This window comes from Amphiprion ocellaris, chromosome 23, assembly GCF_022539595.1.
Source record: "Amphiprion ocellaris isolate individual 3 ecotype Okinawa chromosome 23, ASM2253959v1, whole genome shotgun sequence".
In the NCBI taxonomy this organism is placed as follows: Eukaryota; Metazoa; Chordata; class Actinopteri; family Pomacentridae; genus Amphiprion; species Amphiprion ocellaris.
The window spans coordinates 16,030,066-16,055,382 of record NC_072788.1 but is presented as its reverse complement, the minus strand read 5'-3'; the positions used below and the strand labels follow the sequence as shown (position 1 = coordinate 16,055,382).

The 25,317-nt window shown below is 40.1% G+C and overlaps 1 long non-coding RNA gene across 1 annotated transcript in view; it reads left to right on the top strand.

Annotated features, from left to right (window-relative positions):
* Positions 1-1,998: 1,998 nt before the first annotated feature.
* LOC129348085 (uncharacterized) overlaps positions 1,999-25,317 on the top strand; it is a 153,326-nt gene continuing 130,007 nt past the window's right edge. The window contains exons 1-2 of the long non-coding RNA XR_008600500.1: positions 1,999-2,034; positions 2,218-2,287. This is a non-coding gene — a long non-coding RNA (uncharacterized LOC129348085). The remainder of the gene's footprint in view (positions 2,035-2,217; positions 2,288-25,317) is intronic.

Below are 25,317 nucleotides of genomic sequence, written 5' to 3'. Positions count from 1 at the left end.
ATCTCCTTCCTGACTCTACCCACGGTCATGTGAACGTTTGTTGAATCTTCTGAAGACCTGATATCAAAAGTAAAAATAGTGTATGGTTAAATGTCAAGGCTTCAGTGAAGATTCAGCACCCTGTCTACGTGTATTCTGCTTTATAATGAGGCGCAGAATGTGCCAGCAGCTTCATCCACTTCACTCATATGTTGTCTTTTCACCTTTGCTGATCAGGTTCTTGTTAGAATTGTTAATCTAGATGATGTAGAAGTCAAAGCATGAGGTGGCTCTCAGATGAGGCCTTGGTGTAGCCTGATAATGAGACTGAATTTCCTTTTTTTTTCACTTCTTTCATTCAACTTGACATTTTGTGTGAAATCTTCATGTCAGCCAATTTTGTTTGTTGTTTTTCATTTTGTGTTGCCCTAATCTTTGAGGTGTCAATCCTGTCTATGCTATTTTCAGGTAACAATGAAGCTGCGATGGAGGTCGTTAAAAGTTTCCACAGACGTTGGAGAAATATGGCGATTTAAGAGTTGTTATACATTTAAGTTGAACAACAGGGGTAGTTAGGCCGTCATCATCCAGGCTAGACGCCATTTTTCTGTCAGTGTTTCTCATGAATGTGGGCCGTTTATATGGGAAGATGAGGTCACCTTTGTTCCTACTGCCTGCTAAACTGATTAGTTGATTAATCCGTAAGGTAAAAGTTCTATCTGACACGGTTGGGAATGTAATTCAGTAAGAGGTACAACAACAATCTAATGATCTCCTTTTTATTCACTCGTGAGGGAAATAAGTCAGGAAAACAAGGTTGATGAGAATGATGAAATTTTCTTAAAACAATACAGATGTGGCCCGTTAAAACAGTCAGCTGAAAGACGCTAACACATCTCAATCCAGCTGAGGTGGTTAATGACTTTCCTGTGATTTTGTCACTATGAGCAATACCTTTCATGTTCTGCAAAGTCATTTAATCCATTGTTAATGTGGAAATATTGATTAGTACAGCCAGAAGATTCCATGAATGAATACAAAGATAATGCAGGGTGTACATATTTACTGTTTCCCGCTACCTGTTTAATCTAATTCAACTGGGTGCTTCTTAGTGACAAAGAGTAGAGACTAGAGTGACTCATCCTGGGGTAACGCTGCAAGCACTGCAGAAAATGACTGCTTTTTTTAATGTCCAATCTGGTCAGCCAAAGCATTATCAAAGAATGATTCCCAGAAATAATGAAACATGTATCTTTATCCTTCAGTTTATGCATGCTCACATACAATGACCACCTCTCTTTCAATATTTAAAACTTCAACTCTGCTTGGAGAACCTGTGATGGTTTTGTCCCAATCCGATGCAGGAAGCATTTGCATGTATTGGCCTCTATCACAACTGGAGGCTTCCCTTGAGAACAACATGCAGACTCTGAACTACAGTACTGTCTGTGTAAGAGGTGCTGATGGAGCAGCCTTCAGGGGAAAAAAGTAGAACGGACATTATCAGATGACCACAGCAACTGTCAATTTCCCCAGTGGCCAACAGATGGCCCTTAATACAGCAGAAATGTCCCCTAGAGGCCATGTCAGACCAGTCATACTGTTGTTGGATCACTGAATTGTGAAGATATGGATATACAATGATGAAATCGCATGAAAAGACCATAATACACAAGATGGTCAATTGCAAGCAAAGCAAGTGTACTCACATTTATTCACAAACTGAGACTGATATAGAAATTAATCAGGTTTGCTATCATGTCACAAGCATGGCTGAGGAGCAACTAGCTGCTGTCAGGAAATCATTTATGGGCGGTGTCGACTTCATGGATTACTCTCTAACATTGCTGTAATGGTTACCGACTGGGCGGCCAGCTTGGCTCGTAAAACGCATCAAATCCACCCGGCACATCTTTTCCCCGGGTACTCATCTGAAAATACCATAAATCTGTGAGCTAAAGGGCATGGTTCATCAGATGACCACCCCACACACCTCACCTCATTCTTCATATCTCTTCCAGGTCTGTGTCTTCCTGCTTGCTGCATCTCATTAAGGTAACAAGTTCACTCTTGATAATCACGTGCACCATCACACATCTAACCTTTACGGTTGTTTTTCATTCGTTTCCCATCTTGTTTTGACTGTGAACCCAACTTAATTGATTACAATTTCATGAATGTGGCATTTCAACATGGATCAGATCACGGCAGCCTCTTTTTTTCCCCCTTGTGAATCAGGGCCTGAGGTGTGGAGGGACCAATGATAATTATGAAAAGTGATTTGTGCCCACTCATGCAACTCCTGGAGGTAAGCCTCTTTGATGTCCTTTGCTTAGCTGCTTCGCTTGTTATGTTCTGCTAAGCTTGCATTCGCATAAAGACACCACTTACTGCTCTAATAGTGCAACTTTCACTTTCAAGGCATTGGCCTTTTTTCTTTTTTTCTTCCTGGTAATTGGTATTTTACAGTGAATTGGATTGTATTAGGGAGAAGCCACTTGATCTCAACTCAAGATGGGAAATTGAACTTGAACTTTTGGTTTGTTCGAGAGCAACTGTAGAAATGCGCGGGAGGGTATGGGGACAAATGAAGGCAGCAGCCACCAGGTGGCCATCCTAATGCTCTTACACTCAGCTTGTTCTTTTTATTTTTTTAAACCGAGTTTTAAAAAGAGGCTGGCGGGCATGCATTTGATGTGTTAAAGGTAGATGGTTGGAGAGTGCTGACTTTGCACAGTAGTCTAAAGATAGAGGAGGATATATGGAGGGAGAAGGGGGAGGCGGTGAGGACATGGAGTGGGGAGGGCTGAGCACTGCTGAACTCTCTCTCCCTCTCTTTTCCTGGAAGCAGGCCAAGCTCGGGCCTTCAGCAGGCTTGTTAATGATGCAGTGTTGCCAAGTGGCAGACTTTTAAAGGCTACCTGCCATGTATCTCTCTCTATTTAAGGCGGGAGGGCGGGTGGGGAGGCGCACTTCAGTCCCACATGTCAGCACAAGCACTGACAGGTGCCATGTGGCGACGAGTGCCATCGTCGGTACCCATCTCCCTCAAATTGGCCCCCTCACTGAGTATCACACAGCCCAGTGGAAAGGTATATAGAACACCTTGAGACACTGTGAGAGTGCCGGAACAGTGTGCCACGTTTGTCTGTTGGTCTTCTAAAAATGGACAGTTTTCAGAGTGTCCCTCGGTTTCTTCTGTGCTGAGGTGTCAGTGGTGACGTGTGTTGGAATGCAGCAAACATGTTCGTTCATATGAGCGCACGAATGATCTACTGGGCATGTGTGTCAGAAAAGAGCCTGAGGTGTGGCGAAACTCGTTTTTATTCTCCTTGGGGAGAGCCATCCAGTTTAGGATGAGGTGTTACAGTGAATACGGTACGTTTAGTTATTGCAACATTATATTTTAAGCTGTTGTAGCCTCTCACCACGATACACTCTTTTTTTTTTTTTTTTTTTTTACTCTATAATTTTGCAAGCGTAATAATGACTGCTCGTTTTATGAAAAGGAAATGATTAGGTGAGTCTTTATTTCTACTTTACAGCAAGCAAATGGGACAGTTTTCAGCTTATTGTTGTGGACGTTTGGTCGGCCCTGAATGAGAGTGATATTTATGGCACGAACAGTCCTTAACTATTGTAAGAGCACAATGACCCCCTTAGAAATCAAAAGTTGGACTCATAAGCAGTATCGTTAGTAGTTAATTCGAAGGAGATTTAACAGAACTGCTGTTGGGCTAGATACTTTTATTTTTCGATATCTTTCCTTTCCATTTATCTTACCAATCATTTTACTGTTGGCGTTAAATATTTTATTGTAGTTTTGACGGTATAGACTCAATTCAGGCCTGGGTGATATAATGGTATTTACTGTGGATAAACACTTTCACTGATAGCAGGAAAATAGCTTGATAGAATATTTAATCATTTCACTGAATTGCGAACCACTAGGAGGGCACAGGGCAAAAATGCAAGATTCAGTCTGCAGTCAACTCCTCAAGCCGCCAGGAACCTTTATTTCAGTGCATTATTTAATGTGTATCAAGGTGAGATCAATCCTTTATTCTTATTTATTGTTATGTATGTTTGGAAGCTGTAGCTGTTGCCTCCCTGCTATCTGCGATGCTGCATGCTATATGCTATAATTCTCATTGCTCTGTATTGCAATGCTTGCGTTTACACATGTAATGCTTCCGAGCTGTGTGCTCTCAGCTTGCACCGTGTTATAAGGCATTTACCGTGCAATCTGCAGCGGCAAGCTCAGTAAATGGGAAAGCACACACACACACACACACACATTTTAACAGTGTTTATGTGATAGAGAAGCTGCTGAGAAATGGACCACTCCTTTACCTCTCTCTGTTTTGCCTTCACTCTCTCTTCAATCTCAGTAATGCGGAGAAGAGCCCTGAGATCCTTTATGTGCAGACACAAGCAAAAAGCTGCATTAAGAGGACTGAGAGGAGGTTTCATTGGAGAAGTACGCTGATGAGGGAAACCAGGGCAGAAAAATGGGGAAGAATGTTTGAAAGTGAGCTCTCTGTAAATGCAAGCACTGGCTGCTGGCTCGCCTAATGTTACACGCTTGTGAACACATTAGTGAGGTATAATTAAGTAGTGGATGTTTAATAATAATATATCTCTGTCCATGTTCTTTTTCCACATTTGGAAACACCGGCCTAAGAAAACAAAATCCATATAGGTTACATGATAGACATGTTATGGGGATGGTGGGTGCAAGCCTATGAGCGTTTGTACACAAGTGTGGGTGCACGTATGTACAAGTAGGCATATAGGTGAATCAGTGTTTCTGAGTCACTTGCCCTGTCTTGCATTGTTGGGGGACACGTGGGAGTGATTCACCATTGTGCTTCCATATCTCTGTTGCCAGCTTGGCTGTCCCTTCACTGCTGATCTGTGAGATTTAGAATTGCTCCCAGAGTGCTTTTTCTCATCTTTCCTCTTTTCAGGGGAAATGTAACCCGCAGACAAAATATTTCCCTTTGGTGCCTTCAGATGCATTTACTGGCTGGTGTTTTTTTTTTTTAATGCAGTTACAGAGTAATAAATGTAAATGCTTCCCCAGAGTTCAACTTACAGTACAGTGGCTGCTCAAAATGAAGGTGTCTGATTCACTTTTTTAATTTCCATTAAGCTTGCCTGCCCCGAACTTCCTGCTACTCTGTCTAAAGTTTATTTAAGAAACGTAGTCTACTGCTGTGTCAGATGTCAGTGCAGCAGATTTTTTTAATAAGCTTGTTAATTTCATTAAAATAGAGCTTGAGGGATTTCTGGGAAGAGGTGCTTGACATCTCACAAGCTTCACAACCCTGGGCTTCAGTCTGCTCTGTTAGGGGTCTGCCAGCTCATAAAAAATACATTCCACAATGGACAGTCTGCTGATGAGATACACTTTTTTCTCCCTCTGTTTGCCTGACGTCCAATTAGCTTTGAGAAACAAGCTAACCCGTAGCTGCCATTTAGCCCAAACCACCAGCAGAGCCTCCAAGATATCGGGACATGACATAATGAATGCAATCAACAATAATTAGGGGGAATGATGGGCTCTCACTTTGAGGCGTCATTAAGAAGGAAAAGCTGGTGCTGCACTGCCAGTGACCTCTACCTCTTTAAACACTCCCTGCCATCAGGAAAACGGACCTCCCGCTGCGTCATAATCTTTCATGTAAGACGTTTCACAGAGCCAGGAAATTTTTAAAGAGACTTAACAAGAAAAAAAAAAGAATAATCAACTTGTTTTGCTACAGTTGTGTGGACATATTTGGAGAGTATTTTCTTCAGTTTTGGATTTAGGTTAGACTTGGTTTTGAGTTTAGTAAAATGTTGGTTTTTTAAGAAAAAAATGAAAACCACTGACTTTCTTCAAAGTTTGTGATTTAAACTAGTAGGCATAATTTTGGAGGACATCTCTATTAATGCCTGGTTAAAAGTAGTTTCAAAGTGAACTTTTATCAGGATTTAGGATGTTAATGATTAAATGTTGTTAATAATTGAACCATTTATTAATATGTTAAAGGATAAAGCAGACGATGAAGCACATTGAAGTCAGAAAATGTTTTACAGAATTGCTGGATGTACCACCACACTTAGTGTCTAATGGGATGGAGTTACAGGTGTGCTCTCCAACCGCCCATAAGGGTCACATTAAAAAATGCTGCTGTCTAACTGCTAGCTGTGGCGATGCTTGCTTTCCACATGTATATAAGGGTCTGTAAGGGTATGCAGGACGTAAATTTCGTTATGCACTTTGGTCTGTGTGGGTCTAACCCTTGATACCAAACTACTGTGAGCACAGCTCATTTGTTGAGTTTTATACTTTGCATTTTGTCATTTTTATCATAATTTTTTGCCATTTAAAATACAATTTAAGGAACCTGGTGTTTACTTTGTTTGTTATTCAAATTCCTAATGTAACTGAGCAGATTTTGTGGTGAAAATGAAGCGTAAGTGGTTAAAAATGGGTTTATTAGCATATAAAAAATGTCTGTTGTTTTTCATTTATTTTAACTATAATAAATTACTGATCAGTAACGGGATTGACTATCATTAAATGATACTGTCAAAATGTACTTTTTCAGTGGGTATGTACTGAACTTACTTTTCTTTTGATACCAAATGTGATACCAATGCACTTTGCACTCGATCATGTGAGAGATTTTTAATGGACACGTTCGTAACCACCATCATCAAAACACTGTAAGTGAGGAAATATCTTTAGGACGGATGGTGTTCCATCCCTCAGGAGAGTTTCAGAGACTTGGAGAATGAGTGCCAAGGAGCATTGAAGTTGTTCCAACACCTTACTAAGATACTTTATTTGATTTCTCCTTCAATTTGTCACCTGTCTGTTGGTAAAAGCTGCAAGTTGAAGTGACTCTCAGGAACCAGATTTGAAACCAGCGCCAAAAAGAATAGGGCATTTTCATACTCTTAGACTCACACAGTGTTCTTTGTGTAGAAGTATTTGCATTTTTTATGTTTTCCAACAATTTGATATTCACAAGTATTGTCAAATACTGGTCTAAGTGTGGAAATAAGTCTTAAGGCACAAATAAAGGGTGTAACTGTACTCCAGGTGTTTTCTGTTGCAATTAAAATGTATTTAGTTCACTCATTAGTCATTTCTACCTTTTTTTAGTTCGAGCACTTTGGGTATAAGGTAAAGTAGCATCAGTTCTGTGTTTCCACCAGCTTTATTCAGGACAGCAGAATAAAAAAGAATGAAAAAAGGGGGTTCTGACTGACCTTAATAGACATCTGTAGTTTAGAAGAGCACAAAACAAGGGGGTAGAAAGGTGAGGAAGGCCAGGCCACAGCCACGCTTCAACAGAATATCAAAGACTTGGTCTAACCTGTGGGTGAAAAGGAGAGAGCATGTCCGAGTGATGCTTGATGCTCTTCTACAAGGGGGTTTGAGGTTGATGGAGATCAAGGAGAAAAAGGGGGAAAAAGGACCACAGACCTGCTGCATGGAACTGTACCTACTACATTACACTCAGTTATTAATATTTGCTCTCTTAAGATGCTCAATCTGTCACAATATTTATATTTTTAGAGCGCTGATAAGGATCTGAATTAAATTTTACAGATAATCTTTTAGATGGGAAATGTTGTTGATCCTTGACGGAACCTCAACCTGTATCGAGACGAGTGACATTCGGAAAAACACAAGTGTGAGGGAAAAAATGTGGGGAACGAGCTCTGATTAGAAGGCCGTGGGTGTATTCTCATGAGCCCTGAATATGAAAGATGTGCGAGACTGCAACTGTTGTGAAAGAGGGAAAAGTTATTACTTGCTGTCTAAAGTAATTTGTATTAAAAGCAGTTTGCATCTGAATATCTGGGTATGTGAGTACAATTAATGCTAGCGGGTGTGCTATGAAATATGGACTGTGTGGCAGAAAACATTTCCACTGAGATTTACCTCCCAGAGATTCTGTCTAATTTATGCTGAGACTAAGTTTTAAAGTCATAGGTTGCTAATATAGTCAAAGGTGACATGTATAGACAGACATAATTTCCTGTTAACGTGAAGCATTATTAATTTAGCAACATTAATTAGATCAAATCATTAAACACAGCTCAAGATTTATCCTCAGCTTTTTTTTTTTAACTAATTTACCGACATAGGAACTCACTGCCTTTACATTACATGTGATAGAGGAGAAACTGGTTTGTGTGCACACGTGTGTGTGGGTGGTGGGAGAACCAATTCTGTTTTGATCAAAGAATTATTAACATTAAGGGATCTTTTGTAGTACAGAGTTGAGGCACTATGATTTGTGTTTTTTTAATCAACAACTTATGCAGCTGAAGTTTTAAGCGTATGAACCCTAATGCAATTACAAAAGGCAAATTAAATGTTTCTTCCAGGCGCCTGCTTAAACTCAGATTAAAAAATTATTGAGAGTGTAATGGCAGAGCCTTTTCTTTGCATTCAAGCACATATTTTTTAATTCAGTTCAAACTGTGTTTAATATTAACAGGTGGGGGAGGCAGGGGCGCGCTTTTCTGCAGCTGCAGACTGCTTTTTAATCAGTTTCATTTTCTCTCCTTCACTAAGTATCATTCTGTATGCAAAGCATAGCTTCTGGAATATATGGCTGAACATTCAAGTGATTGTTTTGTTGAAGCATTTGTTTTTCTATAGATTTCTAAGCTTACATTATAAACAAGAAAGCACTCAGAGAGCTCTCCGCCAAGGCTTTTCAGTCGTATGATTTCCGACGGCTGAAATCTTGAAAACATTCGTGGCAGAAATGACAGACCCATAGAATGTGGCCATTTAATATAGATGTACCCCCAAACAAAATGACTTGTGCTGAGCACAGGCGTGTGTTATGCATGTGTACGTTATGTACGGATACTGAATCATATCACCTAAATATGTTGCGGGTGGCGGGAATTGATGGGACTCTGAAACACCCCCACAATTTAATCAATTGTTCTTCGGATCATTTCTGATGGAGAAGTTCCGATAAGTCCGCAGCGGTGGATTGGTAGTAGGATTGCAATCATGTGATCGTCATCAGGCAGCTGACGTGGTGTTGCCTTGTTGTCATAGTTACAGTGACGCTGTGTTTTTGATCAAATCCTTGGATCCAGACTATAAGCAGCATCACTGCCAAAATCTAATCAGTTGGTCCTTGTGTCATTTCTGACCTTCCCTGAAAATTTCATCCAAATTTGTTAGTCCGTTTTTGAGTAATGTTGCTAACAGACAGACACACAAACATACGGACAAACGTACACCAGTTGTCACAGACCTCCACCGTGTTCCTTGATGGAATAATAAAAACTGTGTGATTTAATTGCAAATGTGATCAAATATAAACATAAAGCTACTAACATTTTTTGTTTTGTTAGCTTGCTGCAGTATGTCGCAGTATGCTACCATGATGACAATCCAAACTGATATGACAGCTATTCCATAAATTCTTACTCAAAACCTTTTGCCTTCATTACTCAAAATACAATGCAGCCACCGAAAGTTCAGAGATTTGGGTCTGTTATACCAGGGACATTACAAGTGAGCGATTTGCCACTTAAAATATCCTGAATCGAAATCTTGGAGAGAATTCCATAAGGATGGCAGTTGTATTACACACAACCCGCCCCCTTCCGCAAAAAGCCAATCGTCTGGTTTGTAACAGCTGGATCAGACATCCAGCCAGTCTTGTTGACATGAGGGCGCTGTCGTCAAACTGACATGCGCAGCAGAAGTATAATCTGATGGAGAAAACACTTTTCAAACCTCATTTTGTGGCAAAACTTTCTAGCGTTTTTTTTTTTTTTTTTTTTATCAGACTTTACTGGGGACTCTATAGGTGCAGTTTTATGTCCTGGTGACCATTGAAATTGCAGCCATGGCCTTCTCCCCATTCATTTAGGTATGAGTTTGATGTTCAGACACCAAGATGGCTGCATATTTTGTAGAGCATGGTATTAATCAACCTTGCATAAAGAGTTGTCTTAATTTACAAACTATAGTTGTGCACTGACTTAATATTTTCAAAATATTTTAATCTGTAAATGTTATTGATTTTGTCACTTGTCTTCAATATAATAATAATAAATACAAATAAAATAATTAGAACGGTTAATTAAAGATTAATATGCACTGAAACCTTGACATCACATGGAAGCTAGTCTATAAAGTGGGTTTTAATAGGTGATTTCAACGAAGTCACTGATTCTGTGAGCCTTCTCAAGCAGGTCGTATCAAAGCTGAGGAGCCCTAATTGCAAAAGCATGGTCACATTTAGATTTAAAGCTAAACTTCAGAAGAGCCAAAAGGGGGGGTTCAGCATTTGTGCCAGTTATCTTGGGGCCAGACCCAGACAAGCTCTAAAAGGGATAAATCCTAAAATCAATTTCAAAAAGAATGGAGCCAGTGGAGAGCAGCCAAGATTGGGGTGATGTGATGTACTGTCTGCTAAAAACCAGACAGAAGCCGAGCTGCTGACTTTTGGTTAATGCCAGAAAAGAGGAAGTTGCAGAAGTTGAGCCTGGAGTAAATAAGTGTATGCATTTTTTTTCAATTGTGTTCTTAACTGAAGGAAGGACACCTTTTGTGATGTGTGGTTCAAAGGTTAGATCTGAATCAAGGAGTGCTCCCAAATTTCTGACCAGAGGCTTCACTTTAGCTGACTAGGAACCAAGGTCGCTTTCAATTAGGCTGCTACAAAAAAGAGGTGAAGGTGTTCAGTGCTATTTGATGCAGAACCTGCAAGTTTTGTGTTGTTTTTTCTGTCTCAAGTTTCAAACTTGAACTGCATTGACCTGGTAACAAGTCTAGAGTTGCTGACAATGGACAGGAAATACACACCCTTGTACCATAACCACATGTACTGTGTTAGCTAGTGTTACTTAAAGTATTTCTTTCTCTTCTCCGCTGACTCAGTCGGTATCTCCCTGCCTGCACCTGTACTTTCATCATCAGTGGTGTCTGAATTGAGACCTCTCATTGGTTCTACCTCTCCACATTTCAATCAGCTATAGACCACTTCAACTATGGATCACAGTAACAGCGAAATTAATTCTTTTATACATCAGGTAGGGAAAGACTAACAGAACTGCAGTGTTCTGACTCAGTAGCTATTAATGCCAGAGGGGCACCAAAACAGCTTAATAACCATCTTGCAATCAAATGAATGCAACCACGTGAAATTTTAACTTGTATTCCCTTCATCAGTGGTCACATATGGGACCATTTTGGCTGCAGTCTGGAGCCCTGCATCACTTGAGGCAGTTTTTCAGTGGAGTTTTCTTACTTTTGCTGAAACCTGAGTTGACAAACACAAATAAATTTGACCCACTCTGTGTTATGCTACACAAACTTTGATTTAAGCCAAAATCCGTTTCTCCACATACTTTATTAGCCATCCAAAAACCATACAGCATGTCTCTCCCTGCCATCTGGGTGCTGAGGTAAAACAACGAATCTGCATATTATTGAACACCAAAGACATCAAATAACATATGAAATGATGAATCTCCTAAAAAGAAAAAAAACTTCAAGGAGATTAATTAGGCAGTGCAAAGATGTTGATTGGTCTATAAAAAATTGGAATGGTATTTAAGGGAATGTGCAGACTCTCAAGCAATCAAAACATGTCCTGCCATTTATGTGCTCAAGTTTTAAGGGATAATCAAAGGAGCTTGCACTGTCAGGGTGCACTCTGTGTGCCAAGAAATCATTTAAATGTGCTGAGTTTTACATACACCCAGTGCATTCAATCATTTTTGCATGGATTGGGTCTTGATCAGTGAGCTGTTCTGTCTTTTGAACACTGATTTGCAGAGCTAAATCCCACAGCTGACATCCAGTGCCATGTTACACCAAGTAACGCAGGCTGACTCCATGCTAGTGAGCTGGCCAGGGTTTCATGGGCAAAGATGGACAATGCAGAACAGATTACCTTGTGACGCCAAGTCTGAATCACACTAAGTGTGAATCACACTCATTAGAGACATTCTTGTCTAAATCTGAACAATAATGACTTGATTGGCAGGTTACAGCTACCTATTAAGTATAACTGTGTATAGGGTACGTAATTTTCCTTACTATAGTTCCGGCTGACTACAGTGCATCAAATTTCTTAGAAGAAAGTTCTTCTACAGTGAGAAAAATATTGGCATAAAAGAGCTGTCAAAGTCAAATTGGCTGATAATCAGACTGAAGTGCTACTTTGTTTCGCATCAGTCATCCATTTGTCATTCATTCCCCGACATGGCTTTCATAAAACCATGTTATCAGCAGCTAATGCGACAATTATCTCCGATTTCATAACAGGTATGACCAGTTTAAAAGTTAGCCTCTAACAAGCTGTAAAGCTGCAGCCCACGATTTCTTCTACCACTTTCATTTGCTTTTTTTTTTTTAATGAATGTGGTTGGATAGATACAACAGTGGGCGACCAAATAAGAAAAAACCTGAATCCTTGATTCCTACAGTAAGAAAATCCGGTCATTCTGTCATTCTGTGGGGACTGCAAATCAATACAAAGTTGTTCTGATGGATCACCTTTATCCTATGATTAGACTTTTCTATCCTGATGGGAGTGGTCTCTTCCAAGATGACAATAACCCACCCAGAGCACATAGGGGCGGGGTTACTGAATGGCTTGATGACTATGAAAATGATGTCAATGATCTGCTACGACCTTCGCAGTCACCAGATCTCAACCCAGTGGAACACCTATAGGATAATTTGCATGGAGTGTTAAAAAGCGCCCTTCTCCACCCTCATTCAAAAACTAAATGAGGAAATGTTTTGGATGAATGATGTTCTAGCTCCAGAGACTTGGAAAATCAATGCCAAGGCACACTGAAGCTGTTCTGACAGCACATGGTGGCCCGACCCATGTTGATTTTTCCCTTATTTTTATCACCTGTCCATATGTAGAATGTTGACTCCAGAGTTTTATGATGCCTTCAAATGAGGCTGTTTTCTGTGTTCACAAGAAGAGTCAATATGAATGTTCCTCACCTTGTCTGTGGATCGTTTTTAAAGCTCTGGGTTCACAAGTTGTGATGTCTTTCCAGTGTTTTTAGAGATGACAGTGTTTTTCTTTGTAATTTGGTATTTCTAATGGCTTCAAGATGGCAACAGTAATGTCCATGTTGCCTAGTTGCAGTCAGACTTCCCATGTCATAATCATGAACTCAGAGTTCTATTAGAAGGCAGCGTTCATCCCGCCGGCAAAACTCCTGTTGACTGTTTGTCCAAACAAGTGGTACAGCTGGCACAACACCAGACCTATAGATGTCACAGCACAAATTAGAGCTGTGTGCTGTATATGAATTAATCTGTAACACAGTCTACAATTTTCTGTGCAGGCTTGACCTTGTTCCAACAGTTGTCAGTGTGGGCACTGATTCTGCTTTTTATTATGCTAACATGTCTGTTCACCTTCTTCACTTGCATTTTAGCTTCTCCCAGTGAGGATGTGAGGAGTCAAATCTGCCAAATGAGAACTACCAACTTCTATAGTGTCAGTCCAAATTGCTTATATTGTGCTTCACAGCTGTATCATCTGTCGTATTAAATCAACACCCACGAACGTCCATCGTTTATGCATCGCACCACTTGATAAAAGACTCTCATGTAGGACACTCCTGTGTTTCCTCACTCTAAGCTCCTCTTGAACCCTCCTCTCTCCTCGAGTTTCATTGAAGTAATTGGAATAATGGTGAAGGGGGAACGATATTCAGGACACGGGAGGAGAGAGGACGCTAGAAGCACAAGTTCGCATAATGAAAAGCACTCAAGAGCAGGCTAGTTCCTAGCGTCGAATGGAGACGTTCTCACCAACACACTGATCATGGTCAGAGTCTATAGGGAGGAGAGATGTTAGATATTTGCCTCTGGTTGTTTTATTCAGCAACAGCGGAAGGTCATAACAAACTTGGATGACTGACAGGACGACAGCACACTATTGTCTGTCGTTTGGGAATTTGTTCCTCTAAAAATATCTGAGTTTCTGTGTCATAGTTTTGTTGTGAGACTTTCATTACTGTGAAATACAGATGTTTCATACCTGTGCCATGTAGTATCATAAAAAAAAACTGTGCATATTTCAAAGAGAGCAAGAGGAACATGGGTTAGTGGAGGCCCAGCAGTCAATTTTTGTCCCTAGGTCAGTCTAGCCAGGTTAAAATTCTCTAATCAAGATGTCCAATCATCCAGGGGTTTCATTAATGCTCCCTATGTGGGATTAGGTCCAACAGCCTACATGTGTATCAGCAGCACACTCTGTTCCCATCTGGATGAAACACACTGAAATGATTAAACAGTCACATCAAAAAGACACACAAGCAAAAAGCAGCACTAGAAGTTCCCTTCATGTTTTAACTAAGACCTTTCCTGCTTGTGAATCATATACCAATTTGTATTACATCAACCGTGACAAATTCTGATTAGATCCTTCATTTGTAAATCACATGTAGGTCTCCTGTCTGAGGGATTTGATTTTCTACTATTTATGTTCAGTCTAGTCTTGAATTACATCTTTATCCCATGTGGAAGGGGAAAAATGTCAGACTGGAACACTTGTGCGCACTTTGATCAGCAGTGCGAGCAGCCATTAGTTACTCATGTCTCTCCTGGCCTCCTGATCTACGCTCAGTCTATGTGTGCCACAGACATATATCCAAATCTGCACGTGGCTGTTTGTGTGTGTGTGTGTGGTGGTTGCAAGCTTTTAGCTGGATGAGCCTGAATCCTTTCCCACAGAAATCAATTAAACCTGTCAATGCCCATTGATCTGCAAGGCAAGGATCGACGCGGCTGTTGAAGGATTAGAGGTGTCGTGGGGGGCAGGTTACTGTCTTAGCGCTAGTGTCTCGGTGAACCTTGACATAACTGCACATCATCTCCTCCTTACTTCCTGGAATAGGGGCTTGTTAGCCTTTGAGGTCTCCAGGAAGCAAGCTGCGCTGTAATTGAATAACAGTAAGGCGGCTACATCAGCAAGGCTCGGGAGATGTGTTCCCTCCTCTGTCAAACCACTTAGATGATAAATGGTTCTCACAAAAGGTTTTTAGAGGGGAAAGCTGAAAGGTGCGGCACAGTGTGACCAATGAGAACAAACACTGGGCTTGTAAGATGAGGATTAGTGTGAAATGACAAAGACAAACTGACGTGAGGTGATAAGCTAAAGTATATATATATATATATATATATATATTATCTAGCCTGGTGAACAGAAGCTGGCTTTCTAATGACATATTACTTCGTTTATCAACCATAAAAGAAGAAAGCCAATAAATTAATCATCTCTTACACGCATCAGGAAACACTGGACCACCCCAGCAAGACTGCGCAATTCTGCTAAAAGTAAATAGTATACCAAACTAAAAAAACATATCAAATTCGGTGGTGGGTCCTGTAATTGCAGCCGGTCAGTGCTCGTGACAAAGTATCACTTCGACTGAATTAATGACTGTGCGCTCATGCGTGTCGAAGTATAATGCTTTAGGTTCACTGACTGATGAGATCCATTACTCTTAAAATTAAGTTTAATGTTCCTTTGGGCAGCAGGTGATTTTGACCGTCAGGGTATGCGCTTGGCTGATTCTGCAACAGTGGGTATTATCAGTGAAATGATAAACAGGAGCGCGGGCGAACTTGTGCATGCATGCGTGTGAGCGCATGTATACTTGTGTGTCCGCGCGCACGCTATTGCAAGCGTGAGTGCTAACAGATCTTGATTGTCAGGGTGTGAGTAGTGTTTATGAGAAATAATAACGCACAAGTGAAATCCCAGCAGCGTTTAGCGAGGGCATTAATGGAGACAGAGACATTGAACCAAACTGTATTATTCAGCACTTAAAAGCACAGAGCATCTGCTCAAAGCAGTTTAAGGCCTCTGTCCAATTCCGCTGCTGCTTAATATTTCACGCACTGGCTGATGGGGAGCTTCATAGCTTCAGGAGCTGATACAACAGCATAAGATATTGAGCACGCATTGATGACCTTGAAGAATAGGGCGCTCAAAGGTCAAAGGAGGCTCAGGCTACAGTGTCAGTATGGAAAGGGCTTGTAGTGGTGCTAAAAATATGTGGCTCATTGCAGAATTTGAGACATTTGGGCTTCAAAATTTTCAAAAAGTAGACCTTCTCTTTAGCAATTTTCTGCTCCATATTCATCAATAATGGGTAATAAACTATCAAAGGCTTGATTGGCTCAGCTTACACATCAATGGTACCATTTTTATTCCATGTTTTATTTGTTGTTTGCTAACCCTACTCTAATCACAGTAACAGGGTTGCTAATCCATGCCAATGTTAACTTTTTCTCAGGAGTAGAAGCTCGAAATTTAGCTAGCTGTTGACCAAGAGGACAAACTGACTGATGGAAAACAGTCAAAAGAATTAGTCTTATCCTGATAATATGCATAACAGGGTTGTATGACGTAGAGAGAGACATTTAATGAAGGCTGACAATGTTATGAAAATATGAAAAATAGAAGAGAGAACATAGCTTTACTTGACCCATTCTTTTGGAGAACTGTTTGATGGTGCTAATTCCAGCATGTCATGTGATTAATTGTTTTCTTCTTCTTCCACCAGCTAAAAAGGTTATGCTAACAGAGTTGTGTGCATGTTGTTGGACACACGTTCCATGCATAATAATTATTATTTAAAACTTTATGTTGATATGCTGTTTTATTTTAGATTCAATTCGGTCATCAGGAGGGTGGGACAATAGAAAAACTGCATTTTAGGGGGAACTCCAGACTTGTTTGGTATTTTAAAAAATATTTTCAAACATTCTTTTCTCCTAGTTCTTTTTTTTTAGATTTGGGTTCAGGACAAGTACATTTACACAACAACTGCATGTTTTAGTATTTTGTACATAAATTATTTTAAATTTGATGGATTGGACATAAAATGTCCTCCAATTCTGGAATGACCCATGTATTAATTTGTGTAAATGTTCAAATATTCTTCCTGTTGTCTGCGTTATATATGTTCTCTCATCTCTGCAGCAGTGTGTCTTGTACTGTTTTTCTACTTTCTCTCTCCCCACGTCTCTTTGTCTCTGTTCCCAGTCTCCGAGCCCACAAACTGACGTTGCCTTTATTCAAGCGAACCAGCAGTATTTCTGTTGGAACACCAGCAAACAGATTGCAGCGCCAGGATGAATCAGATATCTCTAGGAATCTGACATTTATGCATCTTGTTTTTCTTCCCATTTTGCATAAAATCCATTCAGCTTTCAGTGTCCTTGCATCACCCCTGACGGCTGTCAGAAGTCTGAAGTCTTGACGGTGCTGTTGCTAGATTTTGAGAAAAGCTGGTCAGAAAAAAACAACCTCAATCCATTTGGTGGGGCTGACCAATTTTGTGCCCTCTGGGGTACTGCAGGAGAAATGTGAATTTCCACTTATACTTGACTGCATGTTGCCTGAGGCAGACACCTATGTATGCCTTCATTCTGAGCATCATCAGACCTGCAAGCTGCAAAATAACAACCAAAAGTGTGTGTATGGCTCTTAAGTATTTTGCTGATGTCTGTTTTTCGCTTGATTCATAATCAAGTCAGACAGCAGAAGTGATAGGATGGAATAGTTAATGTAGCTGGGCGGAATACTACTGTTTGTTTACACTCAAACAGAATGGAGAGTTTAGTTGATGTGCAAAGTCATACCTGACTTGATTTGATTTTGTCCTCAAAAGTCTTTTAGATTTGACTGGCAAAGATGCATTGAATGAAGAAAATGAGGTTGGCGACGCATCACTGCTACAATGTCACTTTAAAGTGAAGATAGAGGAAAACAAATGCAAAGGGAATCACCAGCTTTATATTTTATCAGCAACATTAGCAAATAAAAAAGGGGATTCTGCAGCAATGTTGTCAAACTCTGTTTGGAACATCCACTTGCAGTGAGGCAGATATTTCGTAGTGTCGTTTCAATTCTCCATAGTGAATTTCATTCACTACATAGTGCACTTTAAAATTGTCATGAGGCACAAACCTAATGTACAGACGCTGTAAAGTACGTCGATCAACTTAAACCAGCATGTCTCTCTTGTCAGAATTCAGAATTAGAAGCTAATGTGACTTTCTTACACATTCAAAGTCCCTAGTGAGCATAATACTCCTCAGACAACTCAACCGTGCACTGAGTTTTCTTCTCTGTCTGAGCAGCAGGAATTTAAAAGTAAAATTATAATGCAAGCTATATTTGATTTGCTTAATCTAAACTGTCAAAATGTTGTTCAGTAGCTCACTAGTAAAATATTTGCATACGACCTGTAATTACTGTAACTTTAACAAGAGCCAGTTAGTACGATCAGCGTTGGTTTGTTTGTCTGTCTGTCTGTCAGCAACATTACTCAAAAACGCACTAATGGATTTGGATGAAATTTTCAGGGAAGGTCAGAAATTGCACAAGGACCAAGTGATTAGATTTTGGCAGTGATGCAGCTTATAGTATGGATCTATGGATTTGTTAAAGATTTCTTTATAACTAAGATAGCGGCATGGCGTCACTGTAACTATGACAACAAGTGAAAACTACGTCAGCTGCCTGCTGACGATCACATCATTGCAATCCTACTACAAATCCACACTTGCAGACTTATTGGGACTTAACCATCAGAATGGATACAAAGAGCAACTGATTTAATTGTGGGGGTGTTTCTGAGTCCCATCAATTCCCGCTACCTGCTACATATTTAGGTCACACGATTTGGTATCCGTATATAACGTGCACATGCATAACACATGCCTGTGCTCAGCGCAAGGTCATTTTGTTTTGGGGTACATCTATATTAAATGGCCACATTTCATGGCGCCATGATTTCTGATCATCAATAACTAATAAACAAACGCTGAATTTATAAAACTAGAAAGCACTCAGAGAGTACCTCCACCAAGACTGCTCAGTCGTATCATTTCCAATGCCTGAAATCTTTACAAAATTCATGGATCCAGACTATAAGCCATATCACTGTCAAAATATTCATTCCGTTATTTATCTCCGTTATTTATACTGTATATATGTAAATAGATTGTTTTTGCATCTTTAAGATTTCCTTGCACTACAAAGGAGAAGCTCTGCAATCTCGTTATACATTGTATAATGACAATAAAGAATATTCTATTATATTTTAAAATCTAACCAGTTGATTGGCTCTAGTGTCATTTCTGACCTTCCCTGAAAATTTCATCCAAATCTATAAGTCCGTTGTTAAGTAATGTTGCTAACAGACAGACAGACAAACAGAATGGGAATGAACAGCCTTGGCAGAGTACTGCGCTCTATGAGTGCTTTTCTAGTTTTATCGTATGTTTTCCATGGGTAAGATTAATTCACGATTATTACATTAAAGATCGTATATTATAGCCCAGTTAGGTGCATATCATACATCCAAAGTATGAGTTTGGGTTTTTTTGTAACTTGTGCACATATTTGTGGCATAAAGTAAAATTTCTGTGTTGTAGAGGAATGTATCGATAACAACATGGACTTGTCCATTTCCTGAAATGTGGTGCAGATGTTGTGGTGTTTGTTCATGCAACAGAGATAATTAGAAATACCCTGCACATAATTATTTTGCATCGATACATCTAAATAGTGCCTGTATCCACCGATTTCTGTCCTTATCCCCTTGTGTGTCCTCTGTGTAGTGAGTGGACATGTGGACAGCCTGTACACAGCTTCTGTAAGTCTTTTATAACACACCTGAATGATTTTAGTATAATATCTTCTGAGAACTGAGAGGAATCAGACGTACAATAGGCACCAGGAATCAGAGAGGGAATTTAGAGTGATCCAAAGCTCCGAATCTCATCTACATTGTCATCTTTTTTTTTAGAGTTTGCATAAATAATTATTTTTTAGACACAGCTTCAGAAAACAGCTTCAGGGATTGTTATGTCCTCAGTTCAAATCTAGCTCATATTAACTGTTGCTAACACTAATGCAGTGTAATATATTAAGATGAATGACCTGCCTCTGAAGGAGCAGTAGAAAGCCTACTGATTGCTAACAAATGTCAGGAAATGAATCAAACCTCTCCAACTTAGTTTTGCTGCAGTCCTAAGCAAATAATGTTCTCCATAACAGTAAAACGTTGTCTTAATAGGTAGCTCTAATAACTACAGCAGTGCTATTATAGCTTTCGGCAATTTTCGAGGTATTAGTTTTGGAATTGGTTTTTGCAAGTGTGCATTTATTTGCAAAACACCTTACTTTCAGTAATGGTGATACTACCAATTACATCTTATATACTGTTCATATGTTCCACCCCTAAAGTCAAAGTTATCCCCTTAACATTATTTTGTTTTAGCTTAACTACTAATGAAAATTGGGATTGGTTTACGAAATACAACAAACTAGGTTCTCTCCACGCAATTGTGCCAGAAGCTTTAAGTTTTTTTCCAGTAAAATAAAATTCCTCTTTCCCATTTGGTGTGACAGAAGGTCAGTACTGTGTTATAACATGATCAAAATTGACTCATGTCACTGTCCTACCATTCAAATGTATCGTAGTTCTGATCCATTAACCCATTATTTGTGCTTTTCAATGTGAAAATCAGTCAAAACTATTTCCATAATATATGCTGTTTTAAGTAATCCCATTGTCTTTTGTCACATTACTGAGAAAATTGGTGTTTGCAATTTGCTGCAGTATTCATCAACACCGCAAATATATAGGTATTTGAAATGAGTGTAAATATTTTTCCAAGCTGCAATGAGATGGCTACAACAAAGTAAACCCTGAGAAATACCAGCTTTTACAGTTAAATGAATGTAGTTCCACTTTGATCCAATTTGCGCATGCAGTATCCTGATGAATGAGGGCCATTATGTGTGGCAGACTGGGTGGAAGCTAAGAGAAAAGTCATAAAAGCTTTTGGCCTTCAAAAACATAGAAGACCTCTCACATTATTTCCTGAAATCAGACGAATGCCAGACACAGACATACAGATCGGTAGCCTTCGCAGACATTAGTATTAATGCAGCGTAGCTATTAGAGTTAAAGAATGTCCACATCAACACTTTTCAGAGATTTCAACATCAATTCTGATCAAATATTAAGAGCTCCATGAAGACTAAAAGCGCAAATGGAATTTTCACCTCCACCCTTGGAGTGTTTTGTCTAAGCTGTTACATTCAGAGAAGACACAAAATTACTGCTTTGGAAGACACAGGCCACATTTAACCTGGTCCCAAGTTATGCCCAAGTCCTTTAGTCTGGGTTTTCAGTCTTTACATCTTGTTGTTGCAGCTGGCAGGAAAACCTCCAAAGGAATTTCTCAGCGTGTCCTTTTGGTTAATTTCTGTCACCGTAAGGTCCCATGCAGATATTCTGTACAACTGGTTGGCAGTAGAATTTGCTTCTCTCCCATGGCTGCTGTAAGCCCCATGTTATATAGAAATATGGTCACCAAACAAAGCTGTGTGGAAACAAGACATAAGTTAGTCACTATGCATTTTTCACCTACCGTTGCAGCATTTTGGATTTCAGGTTAGCCCTAATCAAAGAGTCTTGGCAAAACAGAAAATTACACAGTCATATTGATCTGCTAGTTTTAGTAAAATACTTGTTTTTTACTAGGGGATGTTGTCATGTTGACAGGTTACACTTAATTGCAAACAAGGCTGCAATTAACACCCTTGTTTATATGACTTTTTTTCAGCAGTAAAAGGTTTATCTTTGTGAAGCTTTTCTAGAGCATGTGCATGCATGCAGTGGATTGCACAGAATGAAAAACAAAGGAAGTGGGAGAACTTTATATACTATCCTGAAATCTGCTATCCAGTTCCTATAATAAATCCATGACTAACCACGGACATGCTAGCAAGCCAGGACGCGCTAGTACAAGTGAGTCACAATAGCAGCTTAGATTTTTGGATTTTCTGTGTACTGTGCTGTTTACTCCTGGTGTTTTTTCTATTGATTTTATGTGATCTAATTCAACAAAGAACTTTATTAAAAGAGGAATGAAGATCTGTGAGTTATCAGCTAGCTGTCAGCAAGTTTACTGATGTCTTAACTAATGGAACAATTAGTTCACCAATAACTGTCTGCTACTCTTTCTTTAGCACAGATTATATGAGAGGGGGTTAGAGGCAGAGTGGTCTAACCCACATAAAATCTGAACTCAGTGTTATATAATTACTCCTCCAAAGAACACAGCAGAGTTATGTGACGATCGGCATACGTTTGTCCATCTGTTTGTCCGTCTGTTCCCAACATTACTCAAAAACGGACAAACGGATTTGAATGAAATTTTCAGGGAAGGTCAGAAATGACACAAAGACCAAGTGATTAGATTTCGGCAGTGTGGCTTATAGTCTGGATCCATGGATTTGTTATAGATTTCTGTATCATAGCGAGATAGTGGCATAGCATCACTGTAACTATGACAACAAGGCAACACCACGTCAGCTGCCTGCTGACGATCACGTGATGGCGATCCTACTACAAATCGACTGCTGCAGACTTATCGGGACTTATCCGTCGGAAATGATACAAGGAACAATTGATTAAATCATGAGGGTGTGTCCGAGTCTTATCAATTGTCTCTGCCCGCCACATATTTAGGTCATGCAATTCGGTGTCCCTACATAACATACACATACATAACACACGACTGTGCTCAGCGCAAGGTCATTTTGTTTGTGGGTACAACTATATTAAATGGCCACATTCTATGGTGCCGTGATATCTGCCACAATTTTTTTTTTCAAGATTTCATCCGTCGGAAATCATACTACAACTGAGCGGCCTTGGTGGAGTACTGCGGTCTCTTAGTCCTTTTCTTCTTTCTGTATAATTTTATGGTCTAGATTTTAGTGGCTAAGGAATCTAACCCACACTATAGCATTACAGTGGCACTTTGAAAGTTAGACCGTTCTTGAAAACATGAAGTTTTGAACCCATATATCTCAAAAACTGCAGAAAGAGGGTTAGACCACTCCAAACCCTTCCTGAAATGTGACCAAAAAGTTCTGGAACTATTCCTGGTGTGTGTGCACGAATGCATCACAATCACGCATGTGCAGCATGTGTTAAATTGTCACGAGTCAGAACTCCACATCATTGGGTTAACAAAAGTGAGGCCTGTGTTAAACACATTTGTGACCACTGGCAGGTACCAATTTGCCAGTGACACATTCGGAGTCAGTTAGCCGCCAGATGAACCAATATTTATGTCGAAAAATCACCGCTGGTGAAGAGAGGTGGGTCTGGTGCTACCACAGAGAGACAAAACAGCAGCTTTTACAGTGAAAAAATCTGTGGTTTCTAAGACCAGACATGGTGCATCAGGGCAGGAGTACACCAGGAACATAGATGTGTTATTCATGTAGTTATGCACCAGGATTTAGTCCCCCAGGGTCAGAATGTCAAAACAGAGTTCTACTGTAACGCCCTGAGGTATGTATGGGAGAACATTCAATGCAAACAACTTAAATAAAGGCGCAATGTCCTGGTCACAGTCTGGTAATTACATACAGATTCTTTGGCCACAGCAGCACAATCGTCATTCTCAATTTGCCCTAATTGCAAAATCTGACTACTTGGATCTTCCTTAGTCTATATAACGGAACTTTCAGTGATTTCTTCAGACATTGCGGGAACACTCAGATTGGTGTATTGCTGCACAAGTAGACTCCACTGATGGGGATGGCTGCCAAATTTAAATCAAGTACAGTTTTTGATTTTTCCAGGCACCGTTGCAGAGCACAGAGATCTAAATATAGTGCATGGTGCAGCAAAGCTAAGCTATAATAACTCTTTCCTACAAGATTCAGCACTTGTGGGACATAAAATTGCGGGTTACCAAAGTTAATCTTGTCATGGAAACTTCACTTTGTTCCAGAGAGTGAATCACTTAATGTAAAGTGATTAAATTGGATTCTGTTGAAAATCTATCCAAGTTTAAATCTGGCTCAGATTCCACGATGGTGATTAGTCATCTTTTTCTTTTCTTCTTCTTTTTTTTTTTTTTTTTAAACTGAACTGGCCATCCTACATTTCAACAGTGACATCTACCTTTTGATTTCCGTCAGTCAACATGTATAAAATCCTCCACAATCAGAAGTTTTATGCTGTTCTCATTGTTGGATTGGGGATCATTCAGATTGTTGTCCTCTGCGCCACATTGATCAGAAAATTCCCGTCTACTCTCAGCTGGAACACAGCACCAGTTGTCACCTTCACTGTGCGTTTCATTCCCTCTAATCAACCACACCTGGCGATACACCTGGCACTCTTGTCATTAGCTGAATTCCCTGATTGCGCCGAACTGCTGGCCTCCCCGTATCTGATTCAGATCTTTTGTTCAGCCAGGCACACTCAGGATTACATTCTGTTAGACATTCTTAACTTGAATCGAGCCAAGGCAGTGTTGCAGATCTTTCTTTTTTTCTACCTGAAATCATCAAATTGGTCAAGCTTGCAATTTGTATTCTCTCTTTTTTTTAAATTCAAATGTAAGTTCGTATTGTGTGGGCGCAGTTAGGGGCAAATTAACTTCAGAGCGAAGTCACTTACAGATCTCATTAAGACAGAGCTGCTTGAGGAATCAAGCTCCTTCCCACCTTATTTTGTACCGTTTTTCCTCCTCCTTGTTTGTTCCCTTCCTCTCCTAGATGAGTCTCCTTTCATGGAAATGAGGCTTAGGGAGTAAGGTGACTTTACTTGAGAAAAGCTCAGATAGACGTTAGCTGCTAAAGAGGCCTTAGGGAGGAGGAGGGAGGGAATAATAATCATGAGATGCTGCTGTGTCTTAAGAGGGCATCCCACTGAGAGAGGAGAAAAAGGAAGACGCTCCCTCTTCCTCACACCCCTTGACATCCAGGAGTGAAAGAAGTGGGAGAGCGAGCAGGAGGCAAAGGAGGGCAAAAGAAGGAGGGAACTTAGAGGCTTATAAGTGTTAGTGTGAGTGTTTTGGGAGGAGGATTGTGTGCCCTGTGCCCTCATCAACAGGTCCCCTTATCCACTGGGGTCCAACGGCTCCGCTGACACAATGAATAATTCCCCATGTCCTCTGGCCTTGGCGGTGACCTGGCAAAGAGGATATAATTAATGCATAGGCCTCGCTCCGGATAGTCACAGATGAGAGGGACTAGATGCAGATTTGGATTATTAGATAATATTGTAAGAAGGACAAAAACGTACATTGGCGGCTGCTTCTTTGTCTCAGTTGTAATGTGCCGAGTACTTCAACAAAAAAAGCCATTGTTTGGTATGCACACCAGTAAGTGCTTGCATATGCACACTGCGACAGTTAGTTTAACGTGCCCAATGTCATACAGATATCCAGCAATGTCAAGATTTGTATTTCTCTGT